This window comes from Lycium barbarum, chromosome 8 (genome assembly GCF_019175385.1).
Source record: "Lycium barbarum isolate Lr01 chromosome 8, ASM1917538v2, whole genome shotgun sequence".
NCBI lineage: Eukaryota > Viridiplantae > Streptophyta > Magnoliopsida > Solanales > Solanaceae > Lycium > Lycium barbarum.
In genome coordinates, this window is record NC_083344.1 from 125,605,647 (window position 1) to 125,618,817 (window position 13,171).

General features: G+C 38.3%; 1 pseudogene; it reads left to right on the forward strand.

The window, feature by feature from the left end:
* The first annotated feature begins 229 nt into the window (after window positions 1-229).
* LOC132608299 (protein CANDIDATE G-PROTEIN COUPLED RECEPTOR 7-like) lies at window positions 230-12,870 on the forward strand (annotated as a pseudogene).
* The last annotated feature ends 301 nt before the right edge of the window (window positions 12,871-13,171 follow it).

The following is a 13,171-nucleotide window of genomic DNA, read 5'->3' on the forward strand; positions in this document are numbered from 1 at the left end:
ATCATGCCGAACAGGAAGTCAACTGTCTCGAATTACATCTCACTCGGTTGCAGGAGGAACATTGCGTTTCCTTTTTAAGAGGAGAATGAACTGAGGCAGGTATCCTTGTAGTATAACTTGTGTAGTTGTGCTATGTTAAAGAGAGCCTTTATTTTGATTTTATAAGCTATTTGTTGACAAGTGTAAGGATAAGTAGTATAGAGGTAAATAGGAGGGGTATAAATTATTTATGTTGTCGTCTTTTGTAAGTAAAAGAAGAGTAAATGTAGCTTTTGAACCTCCTAAAGTTGGAGAAAGTATAGGAGGCAAATGTACTTTTCTCTATTCATTCAGTTTGAAAATTTGGGCAAGAAGTTGGAATGGTTTGCATTTTCTAGTTTCTTCCAGGTATTCTCGGTATCAGCATTGACTTCTTAAGTTCCTCATTGCAGCCATAGTCATTGGCCAAAAGTTAAACTCATAGCCGTAACATTTGTGTGGCTACATCTTTATGCAGTATTCGACAATCATCACCTTATATGATGATTTTTGGGATGTTCTCGACGTTCATTTTGTCAATTTGGTATTATCACAGTTAGAACTATGCTTTGGTGCTATTTAGTGGTGAGCCCCATGTTATGTTATTTACGCTTTAAATATCCATCACTTCACACTTGGTGTGGAAACTGGAAAGGAACTGGTTGAGGACATGAGTTGTAGTTTCTTTGTACAGTTTTAGATAACCTCACTCTTGTGCTATCTTTAAGGATTAGAACATAATTTAAGTTCATTATCCTAGAAAAGACTACAATGGCTTCAAAGTTTCAATTATATTACTGCTACTTTGAAATTTTAATTTGACAGATGCTTTGTCTGGTAAAAAAATTAATGGTAAATCACTTGCATGGGCTTATGCCTATAAGCTGCAAACAATTTATAAGCTAAAAAAAATAAGTTGGGGTAGTTTAACTTATTTTTTTTGGCTTATAAGCTGTTTTCAACTTATAAGCTGCTTTAGATAAGCTAAGTCAAATGAGCCCAATTATTTTTTTGAGCTTATTTTAAGCACAAAATAACTTTAAGCTGGCCAGCCAAACACTCAAAAAAGCTGAAAACAGCTTATAAGCTAATCCAAACGGGCTCTTACTAACTTTCTATTATTTGAGAGTTTATCTTTATATTGTTTAATTATCTCTATATCTTCTGTTTCTACTCCCTAGGACAACATATATATTGTCCTAGGGTGATTGGGCAGTAACAGGTTACTAGCAATCCCTTTGCCAAGTAGTAAGCTTATAATGGCTTTTAAATTTGTCTTCAATGGCAAGAATTAACACAAGCTCACTACTAGAAAAGAACACAATTTTTCCTGGGGAAATCCATCGAATTTTACTCATTGCTAGCGTTTTTATGAAAGTGTTAAAGGTGAAATTGATTATACTAGTGTCTGTATATGATATCATATTATATTAAAAGTGAAAAGTTTCTATCTTCAAAGTTAGATAACCATTTTGTCCTTACACTAAATTAAAATCTAATTAAATAATTAATTAGTTAATTAAATAGGAGCATTATTTTGCCCCTTAAGTTAAAAAAAACTTTCAATTGGGAGTGGACCAGTATTACTTACTACTACTTAATTGCTCACACCGTCATACTAAATGTTAAATTATCTTATATATATATATATATATATATATAAAAGCAGGCCATGAACCCGCCACGTGGCACCTCTCTTAGGCCTCTAAACCTATTTATCTTTTTTGCCATTATTTTTGCCTTTTCCCTTAAATTTTACATTTATTTAAAAAAAAAACTAACAGTCGCTTCTTTTCAGTTTTGTGGTCGCTCTCTTAAAAGTCGTTTCTTCAGTCGCGCTCGATGCCTTCATCTTTCTCTTTCCTAGCGTATATTTGTAGTTCCTGCCAACTTCTAGCTCTCTCAAATTACCAAACCGCTCTCTAGGTAAGTCCCCTATTCTCTTATCCTTCTCACGCTTTTCCTCTTTTGTTGAGTTGATTCAAACATGTAATTCTTTCTTTATGTTTCAATTTTCAGTTAGCATTGTGTTTGAAACACTGAATTTAGAACATTTAAATTTTAAAAGCTGCAACTCCGTTTAATTTTGTTGGTAATGTTGTGTGAGGACAGGGGATGGACATGTAGTTGGATGATAGTATTTAGGAATTTAAAGATCCTTCACGTTTCTGGACTTAGTTGTACTCTGATCATTTTTTTGCACGGATTGCCCTTCTTTTGGGGTGGTCTTTAAATTTTTCTCCTCATATTTGTGGTCTTTAAATTTTGCTCTTGGCTTACACTTCACTTACATTTAGGTGGGCCACATAATTAAACATACATTTCTAATCACCATTCATGCTAGTCCCATCGGACGACAATGCTTTCATATCATGGTTGACATCTATACCACGTCAATGTACATGAGTCGTCAAGGCTATCAAAATAATATACCAAATATAGGCCGACAAGGCCGGACACATCTAACCATATTCACATGTCTACGAGCCTCTAAGAAGAGTATAACATATCACATAAGCGGGACAGGACCCCGCTATGCCCATAACTATGTACACAAAAGAATAAGTACCCAAAAGCTATAGCTCCGAATGAAGTGGAGCCCTGCTATGTAGTCTCTGAGAATGTAGCTATGGATCAAGCCTGTCTCCCTGTGCACCTGCGGGCATGACGCAGCGTCCACAAACAAAAAGACGTCAGTACGAAGAATGTACTGAGTATGTAACGCATGATCAATATCAATATAGAAGCATAATGAACATCACGAAAAGTAGCACAAGATGGGAGATGGTAATATCATCGTCATGGGCACTTACTTGCCTTTCATAGGAACTTTCCATTCAAATGCGTATTTGTGCTCATACATCAATATTCGTATCCATAATCGTATCTGTTCCATATTAGTACTCGTATTCATATACATAACCTTATTCACATTCATATTGTATCATATTCATATTCATACTCATTTCTATATCATATACATCATCATATCATATACATAGTATTTACATAGCATACCCAACCATGGAGGATCTGTGTTTCATACGTACTTGGCCAACCAAGGCTCAAGGTTACTCATACCTGGCCCTACCAAGGCTTCAGGGTCACATCTACCTGACCCTACCAAGGCGTCAGGGTTATCCGTACCATCTGCAGAGGTGTGCGCGCGTTACGTAATCATATACATACTTATTTACATATCTTACCCGGCCTCATAAGCTCGGGGTTCCATAATAGTCATACATAGACACATATACATAATAGCTCATAAGCATCTTTACCATTTACATCATTATCATAATCGTCATCAACATCATTATTACTATTATCGTCATTCATCACATTTATCTCTATAGGCTTACTGGTTATACGAGGGATTTAGTACAATCGTGACGTATCAAGAATCGTGAGCTTACTAGCTCGGAAGATCAAATCATTTAAAGGATATCATAGTCTCATAGAAGATTTAGATATTTGGCCAAAGAACCATGCCTTATGAAAGAAGGGTTAGCCTTACATACCTTTTTCGTTCAACTATTCTACACTTGCGCTTTCTCCTCCAATGCTAGCGTTTCTACCTTCATTAAAGTCATACTATCATTAGAATTGATAGCTAGCATATATGACTAAAGCTAGAGAAAATCGGACAGCATCTCCTTTATTTATACGACATTCCTCCATAACTTATATCAACTCCCAAACGTCAATAATGCATTCACAATACCATAACAATAATCATTATTCATCCACATTATCCACATTTCTAGACTTACTTTCAATTACTCATATCCATGGCTATAACACACAACTATGTCCATTCACGTACATTGCTCATCTCATGTTCTCAGCATCATTTATAACACATTTACATCACAATACATCAAGACTCATAACTCAATTCAAACTATTTCTCAAAATGACACTATTCCACATTCATGACCCATTTTGCCATACCTCTCTACAATCCAAGTATTTCAACTCTTAAATACCTTAAACAACATAGAAACATCATAAATCTTACCTTAGATGTCGTAGGAACAAGCCTTGGTTGATAATACTCCACTTGAGCAAAACCCTAGTTTATCTCCAATGAGATTTCTTGACTTGTATGATCCTTAATGGGTTTTCTTATACTTGATTCACTTAGTTTATGTTGTTGATCACCAAATATCCTTGAATTCTTGTGGAATTTATGTCGAGAGATGTTTTAGAGAGAAGGGGGTGTCATGTGAAAATGAAATAATGAACTTGGTCTCTTATTAATAACCCAAAATCTGATCTTAAATGAACAGTCGTCGAAAGTGCACAGTGGTCATAAACACAGTTTACGGTCCGTATTCCAGTTTACGGATCGTATTTCGTGGTCGTATTTAAGGATGACAGAAACAGAAAGTCAGGCTGAGGACATGGTGGTTTACGACTCAGTTTACGGGCCGTATTTCAGTTTACGGTCCGTATTCCAAGTCGTCTGTAACCATTCCAGCATTTGACAGAAAGTTGAAGTTTTTGGAAGCTGAAATACGACATGGAAGTTTACGGACCGTATACCACTTTACGGTCCGTATTTCATTTTACGACCAATTGGGTCGAAGTGCAAATCTGCAACTTTCGCATTTTCAAAACTCATAAGTAGTCATCCCCTTCTTAGTAAAACACCGTACACTCATACTCTTAGTTGGTCTATTCATTGTACGCTCACGGAGAAATTTCCGAGGTGTAACATTCTCCCCCCCTTAAGAACATTCGTCCTCGAATGTTAAGGTCTTCGGGGATTCTATAAAAATTTCGCCAGAGTCTCCCCTATAATATGGCACTACCAACCTGTCACAACAACCCAAAATATCATCGCCTCACAGGGTTACGTCACAATATCAACATATCTATGGCCACACACGACCAAAAGCATGAAAAGGAAATCATACATACCTCATACCGCTGATGTTTCATCTTGAATCTCTCCCAAGGGCTGAAATAAATGAGGGTTTCTGGATCGTATACTTTCTTCCGCTTCCCATGTCATTTCTTCTCGTTTACTGCTTCTCTATAAAACCTTAACTGAGGCCACTTCTTTGTTTCTAAGCCTCTGTACTTGCCTATCTAGTATGGCAATGGGTACTTCTTCATAAGTCAAGTTTTCCGTCACTTGCACATCGCTTATTGGCACGATCTTAGTAGGATCTCCAACATATTTTCGAAGCATCGAGACATGGAAAACTGGGTGAACTGACTCCAAATCCGGAGGTAGATCTAATTCGTAGGCCACTTTGCCCACTTTGCGCACAATCTCATAAGGTCCAATGTACCGTGGACTAAGCTTCCCCTTTTTGCCAAATCTCATTACACCTTTCATCAGTGACACTTTCAAGAATACCCAATCTTTCACTTGGAACTCTAAGTCTCTTTGGCGATTATCCGCATAGAACTTTTGACGACTTTGGGCTGCTAATAACCGATCTTGTACGAGCTTGACTTTCTCTATGGCTTGCTGGACCAAGTCTGGCCCTATCAATCTAGCCTCTCCTATTTCGAACCACCCACTCGGGGATCTACACTTTCGCCCATACAAAGCTTCGTACGGTGCCATCTGAATGCTAGAATGATAACTGTTATTGTAAGCAAATTCAATGAGTGGCAAATGATCATCCCAATTACCTCCGAAATCTATCATACATGCCCGTAACATATCTTCAAGAGTCTGAATGGTGCGCTCAGCTTGTCCATCGGTCTGCGGGTGAAATGTCGTGCTAAGGCTCACTTGGGTCCCTAAACCCTCTTGGAAAGACTTCCAAAAATTGATTGTAAACTGAGTTCCTCTGTCTGAGATAATAGATACTGGAACACCATGGAGTCTTACTATCTCTTTAAGATAAAGCTTTGCATAATCTTCTGCCACATACGTCGTTCTGACTGGTAAGAAATGAGCTGACTTGGTGAGTTTATCCACAATCACCTATATGGAATCATACTTACGTCGAGAACGGGGTAAGCCTGTAATGAAGTCCATGTTAATCACTTCCCACTTCCAAGTTGGGATTTCTATAGCTTGCAACAAACCACCCGGTTTTTGGTGCTCGATTTTCACCTGTTGGCAGTTGGGACATTGAGCTACAAATTTCGCTATATATTTCTTCATCCCATTCCACCAATATACAGACTTAAGATCATGATAAATTTTCGTCGCACCGGGGTGAACAGAATAACGGGAACAATGAGCTTCTCTCAATATCTGGTGGCGTAGACCTGCCACATTGGGGACACACAATCTGCCTCGGCATCGGAAAACTCCATCTCTTGAGATATCAAATGATGACTCCTCTTTCTGAGGGAGTGTATCTCTGTAATTCCCTAGCATGGAATCTTCGTATTGTCGTTTCTTCACTTCTGCTACTAGCGACGAGACTGCTGAATTCTGAATAGTAGTTCCCTTGCTACCTGAGTCCACTACTCGAACTCCTAGGCTAGCTAACTGCTGGAGCTCACGAGCCATTTCTCTCCTCTCGGGTCGTACATCACACAAACTCCCCATAGATCTGCGGCTAAGAGCATCAGCTACAACATTTGCCTTTCCGGGGTAATACAAGATATCAACATCATAATCTTTTAGCAATTCCAACCATCATCGTTGCCGTAAATTTAGCTCTTTCTGCTTGAAGATATACTGAAGACTCTTATGGTCTGTATAAATATCCACACGGACACCATATAAATAATGTCTCCATATCTTTAACGCATGAACCACTGCGACCAATTCTAAATCATGGGTTGGATAATTCTGCTCATGTTTCCGTAATTGCCTTGAAGCATATGCAATCACCTTACCATGTTGCATCAATACACAACCTAGCCTAACACCTGAAGCATCGCAATAAATAACATATCCTTCCAATCTCTCTGGAAGTGTCAAGACTGGGGCGGAAGTCAATCTACTTTTCAACTCTTGGAAGCTACGCTCGCAAGCATCTGTCTATTGAAACTTTTTTGATTTCTGGGTCAACTTTGTGAGTGGTGCAGAAATAGAAGAAAAACCTTCGACGAATCTCCTGTAGTAACCTGCTAAGCCCAGAAAGCTGCGAACCTCCGTAGGAGTTGTGGGCCTTGGCCAAGTCTTCACGGCCTCAATCTTTTGACTATCCACTCGAATACCATCGGCTGCCACAATATGCCCCAGAAATGCCACTGAGTTCAACCAAAACTCGCATTTGGAAAACTTTGCGAACAACTCTCGAGTTCGAAGGACTCCGAGGACAGTACGCAAATGATTCGCATGTTCTGCCTCGGATCTAGAATATACCAAGATGTCGTCGATAAATACGATCGCAAATAAATCTAGAAAAGGCCTGAACGCATTGTTCATCAAATCCATAAACACTGCCGGTGCATTAGTTAACCCAAACGATATTACCCGGAACTCAAAATGACCATATCTTGTTCTAAAGGCTGTCTTAGGGATATCTTTCTCCCTAACTCTCACTTGATGATACCCGGACCTCAAATCAATCTTTGAAAACCATTTGGCACCTTGCAATTGATCAAATAAATCATCAATCCTCGGAAGAGGATACTTGTTCTTAATCATTACCTTATTCAGTTGCCGGTAATCAATGCACATTCTCAAGGAGCCATCTTTCTTTCGGACGAACAGTACGGGTGCTCCCCACGGGGATGAACTAGGCCTAATAAAGTCTTTTTCAAGCAAGTCTTTCAATTTCTCCTTCAACTCTTTCAATTCTGCGGGTGCCATTCTATAGGGAGGAATAGATATAGGCTTAGTGCCTGGCAACACATCAATGGCAAAATCAATCTCCCGCTCGGGAGGAAGACCTGGAAGCTCTTCCGGGAACACATCCGAAAATTCATTTACTACGGGAACTGACTGAAGAGTTGGCGATTCAGCTTCTACATCTTGAACCCGAACTAGATGGTAGATGCACCCTTTAGTGATCATTTTTCTTGCCTTTAGATAGGAAATAAACCTACCTTTTGGTGACGCCGTATTCCCTTTCCATTCTAAGACTAGTTCTCCCAGAAATTGGAAACGAACCATTTTCATTCTACAATCAACATTGGCATAACAAGAAGCCAACCAACCCATGCCCATAATAATATCAAAATCCACCATTTCTAGCTCATGCAAATCAATCATGGTACGACGATCACAAATCACAATTACATAATTTCTATATACTTGGCTAGCTATTACCGATTCACTAACGGGTGTAGATACCTCAAAAGGTTTAATCGATTCGGGCTCAACTCTAAATCGACCCGCAACATACGGAGTAACATATGACAATGTGGATTCCGGATCAATCAAAGCATCATGAGAGAATACCGATAATATACCTGTAACCACATCAGGGCAAGACTCGAGATCTTGGCGTCCAGCCAAAGCATAAAGACGGTGCTGAGGACCGCTAGAACTGGGAACTCTCCCTCTGCCTCTACCATGGCCGACTGGCGCATGTGAACCTGGCCCCATAGGGCGTACAGATGCTGAAGATCCCGCTATCGACCCTGAAGGCCGGGTCCTACCTCTACCATGAACTGAGGGGCAATCACGCATGATATGGCCTGGTCGGCCACATGAATAGCAAACATCTGAACCCAATCGGCATCGACCCCAATGCAACTTCCCACACTGGGAACATCGTAGTACGGGTGGCCTTTCTTGACCCGAATCATCTCTAAACTGAGACCCCGAATAACTCTGACTCGGCCCGGAACGAGTAGATCTATCGAATCTTTGGCCTGAAAACCGTAGAGGTGCACTAGTCATAGAGTAGCCGGAGTGCCTGGAAATCTACTGTCTCTGCCCACCTCTGAACTCACTCATCGGACCTGAAGATCTGGCCCTCTTGCTATGGCCCCTATCCTGCTCGCGTTCACTTCTCTGCTGTTGTAAACTTTCTTCTAAGTTCTGAGCATGAGCCTGAATGCGTGCAATATCCATATTGTCCTGAAGGGACGCGGTCAAGGACCTTTCCATCAAATGCGGCCCTAGGCCCTTTACAAATCGGTGCACTCTGTCACCCATATCCGCTACCATAGCCGAAGCATACCTAGCCAAGGAATTGAAGCGGAGACTGTACTCTAAAGCACTCATGCTACCTTGCCTCAAATTCAAGAATTTATCGGCCCTAGCTCGCCGAACCTCTGCAGGCATATAATGTTGGAGGAAAGCATCAACGAACTTCTACCATACTGGGGGAGGTGCATTGGCTCCCCGTGAAGCCATCCAAACTGTATACCATTGGATCGAGACATCTCTCAATCTATACGACGCTAAATCCACCGACTCGGTATTTGAAGCATGTATCAATCGTAGCGTCCTCAACATACCATCAATAAAATCCTGAGGGTCCTCCTCCGGCTTTGACCCAAAGAATTCCGGAGGGTTCAAAGTAATGAAGTCACGGGCCCTTGCACTAACAACCCTATCACCCTGCCCTGTACTTTGCCGCTGAGTCTGGGCAGCAACCAATCGAGTAAGCAAGTGTATGGCCTCTTTCACATCTTGTCCTGAAGCATCCGGTGGAGGAGCTGGTGTTGACACCTAATTTTGGCTCGACGTGCTTAAAATTAACGTTTTGGGGGGCCCTGATTCGTTAAAGAGCACGAAATACATTTTTACACATTTTTACATTTTTTATATAATTTATTGATGATTGTCCTTATTTTGGAAATTTTATCAATTTATTGTCATTTTTTAAGAATCATTATTTTTCACATGTATAGCGCAATACTACCATTTTCGTGTAATTAATAATTGTTTCTTAATTTTATAGCAATACATTTTTTATATCTTGCACATTAATATTTATATTTTATACTTACGCTATTATTTATACATGTATTAATTAATTATATTTTTAGTGCAGTCTGACAATGCATAGAAAATCGGAGTAATTAATTTTTAAACGCAGAGTAAAATCCGATCAAGTCAAGGTTTCATCATTTTTTTTTAAAAAGGGATTAAGGTAAGCATTGAGGAGACAAAAGGGTGCAATCTTCTATTTTTTGGACAAAACAGGGGCCATTTTGCATTATAAGAAAAGGGAGGGGGTATTCATCTTCTACATATATTTACACACACACACACAAACACTGAGATTTCTAAACCTAATAAAAACATTTCCCATCTCCTTCCACTCTCCAGCCGCCACCTTCTACGCCGGAGCTCGGAGCTCCGCCGAACCTCCGCCACACCTCTCAGTCAACCATCTTAACCAACAAGCAAACCTTACACTTCACCTCACATTTCTTATCAATACATAAAAACCCCAAAACCCGCAATACATTTTTCTTGTAGTACTAAACAAGGTTACTCTGTTCAATTGTTCTCTTTTCTCTATAATTTTTACTGTCTTAATTACCACCGCATTAGCAGAGATCCAATCCGATTCACGTTCTACAATACCCTTTGATGAATTCGGGTTCACCCATTTCGGTCGTCTTAACCTCACTGTAACCGACATCACCTTATCCCACTCGAAATCTGAACCCGAACCCATTCCATCTGAATTGGATTTTTCCTTGTTATATGTGAATCTTGGCAACACGTCCTTGAACAACCATCTGTGAAACAATTCAATACTTCTTTTAGTGTCGGTGAAGCGAATCAATTCACTCTTGTTTTTGCTAATTGCATGACTAATTTGGAAGTTTCAATGAATGTTCATTCGGTTATGTATAATTATAACCCGAAAGTGGGAATCTTTATTTTCTATCTGCAGGCAAGATTGCTCTTCTAGTGATTTATTACTTGTTTCTTGTAGTGTATGTTTTAATGGGTGTTTTATGGGTTTTTGCACTTTACAAGAAAAGGTTATCTGTTTATGGGATTCATTTCTTTATGCTTGCTGTTGTGATCTTGAAAGTATTGAATTTGGTGTGTGAGGCTGAAGATAAATCGTATATTAAGAAGACTAGTACTGCTCATGGTTGGGATGTTTTGTTTTATATATTTAGCTTCTTGAAGGGTATTAATTTGTTCACTTTGATAGTTTTGATTGGAACTGGTTGGTCATTTTTGAAGCCTTACTTGCAAGATAAAGAAAAGAAGGTTTTGATGATTGTTATTCCTTTGCAAGTTGTGCCCAATCATGCTCAGGTTGTGATTGATGAAACTTGCCTTTTTGGTGAAAATTCATACACATGGAAGCAGGTTTTCTTGCTTGTTGATATTGTGTGTTGTTGTGCTGCATTGTTTCATATTGCATGGCCGATGAAGAAATTTCCGTCGATTTCTAAGGCCTTCCATGTACAAAGACGGTTTTTTTTTTTTTTTTTTTAAGTTTATTCATTATTTCTTTAATTCATCCGATAGTTATTTATTTTCTTACTAACATTTTTATTAAGTCTCATGCAGGTATCCGGAGTTACTTTTTGAAGATGACACTCAAAAGAAGTTCAAATAGCTTCTTAAATTCTCTGTTTATATATATATTTTTTACATTATTAAATTATACAAGCATAAAATATAGTGAAACTTTACTTTTTTAGGGTGCAGGTTGATGGTATTTATTTATGATCTGCTTAGGTGATTTAAATTTTATGTGTTTTAGACAAATCAATATTAGGCAGTTATTATTTTCGTAGCTAATATTCTTATAGTTATCATGTTTCGCTAGAGTTTTAATTCAATAGCTTAGCACACTTAAGTAAATAAATAGGGTGATTTGCCTCAATATTTAGGCTTTAGAATGTACTCTCATAATTAATTGATTAGACGTACATACTTAGCTAGTTAAATTAGTTAACTCACCTTGAGTGCAAAATAATTTCATGTCCATTCCTTATACCCTTTTCACATACCCAAGCTTCTAAGTTGCACATAACTTTTTTTTTTAAATAATTATTATATCACATATGTATAAAATACGTATTGCATGATTATTTTTGTGAATAGTCATATTAGTTATTCTTTAGTCTAAATTCTATTAATTTTTGTAAATAATAATCAAGCCTTTTTACACATCCCTCGTATAGTTAAATTGGTCCAGCCGGGAACCACATTTGTGGATTCTGAAGGATGCCTAACACCTTCCCTTCGGAATAATTTGAACCCTTACCTAGAATCTCACTTATTTTCGTAGACCATGTTAAGCTGCATATATTAATAATTTATAGGTACCCTAGTATACCTTAAATGCTAGGTGGCGACTCTGTACATGATTAATTATTTTAGAGTCCCATAAGTTGTGCTTTGTTTAGCCTTTGGTAAAAATAGGGTGCAACAACATGGCGACTCTGCTGGGGACACTTAGGTTCTAACCATATGGACTCAATTTGTTATTCGAGGTATGTTATCTTTATTTGAGTTTTTGTTTATTATTTTACTTGCCTGTATTTATTCATCATGTATATCCTTCCCCTTGTTCTCTTATTTGTTTACGTACATATCTGCTTTTAATTTCATACACTGTATTATTGCTTTTTTTTACTAGCAAGTTTTATTTACCATACTCATTTTTTACTTTATTGTAAATTATGCCTCTTGCTTTTACTGTTTCTCTTTAATTGCTATCTTTTTGTGGTTTTATATTAATATTCATATGTGTTATCGGTTTATATAAAATGGCATTCCGCTCATATTTCCTCCACTCCTAGAAAATTCACACAAACTCACACACTTAAAGCGGTTTCGCGGTTCGCGGCCGTGCACTACTAAATTACCCTTTTAGTTGGATCGATCTTGTGGATTTAGTCGATCGGCGGTGCAGTCGACGGCCACCGACTTTCCACTCCCAAGTTGTCCACTTGGGGGAGCCTTGTGTCATAGGAAAACCAACTCTTAGAATTCCTAGGTTACTGTACATTCCATTTTGCAGTTGTTTTTAGCTAGGTTGAATTTTATCCTTTATTTCGAACATTCTTTTCATTTTTCACATACTCTTTATATGTTACATGTTTTTGTTTTTAAATAAATATTGTTGTCATTTGCTTTGCACTACCTTAGCACTTTATCTAACTATTTTTAGTTGGCTTGTGTTAAACCCTGAATTTTGTAAAATATTTTTTTTTCTTCAATCATGCAGTTTATACCCTATCTGCAAGAACTACGCACACCTAATTCTCTTCTTTGATGAGATACGTAGGCAGCCCTTTTGGGTTCGGTATTCATTATTCAAAAATTCAAAAAAAAAAATCCTTT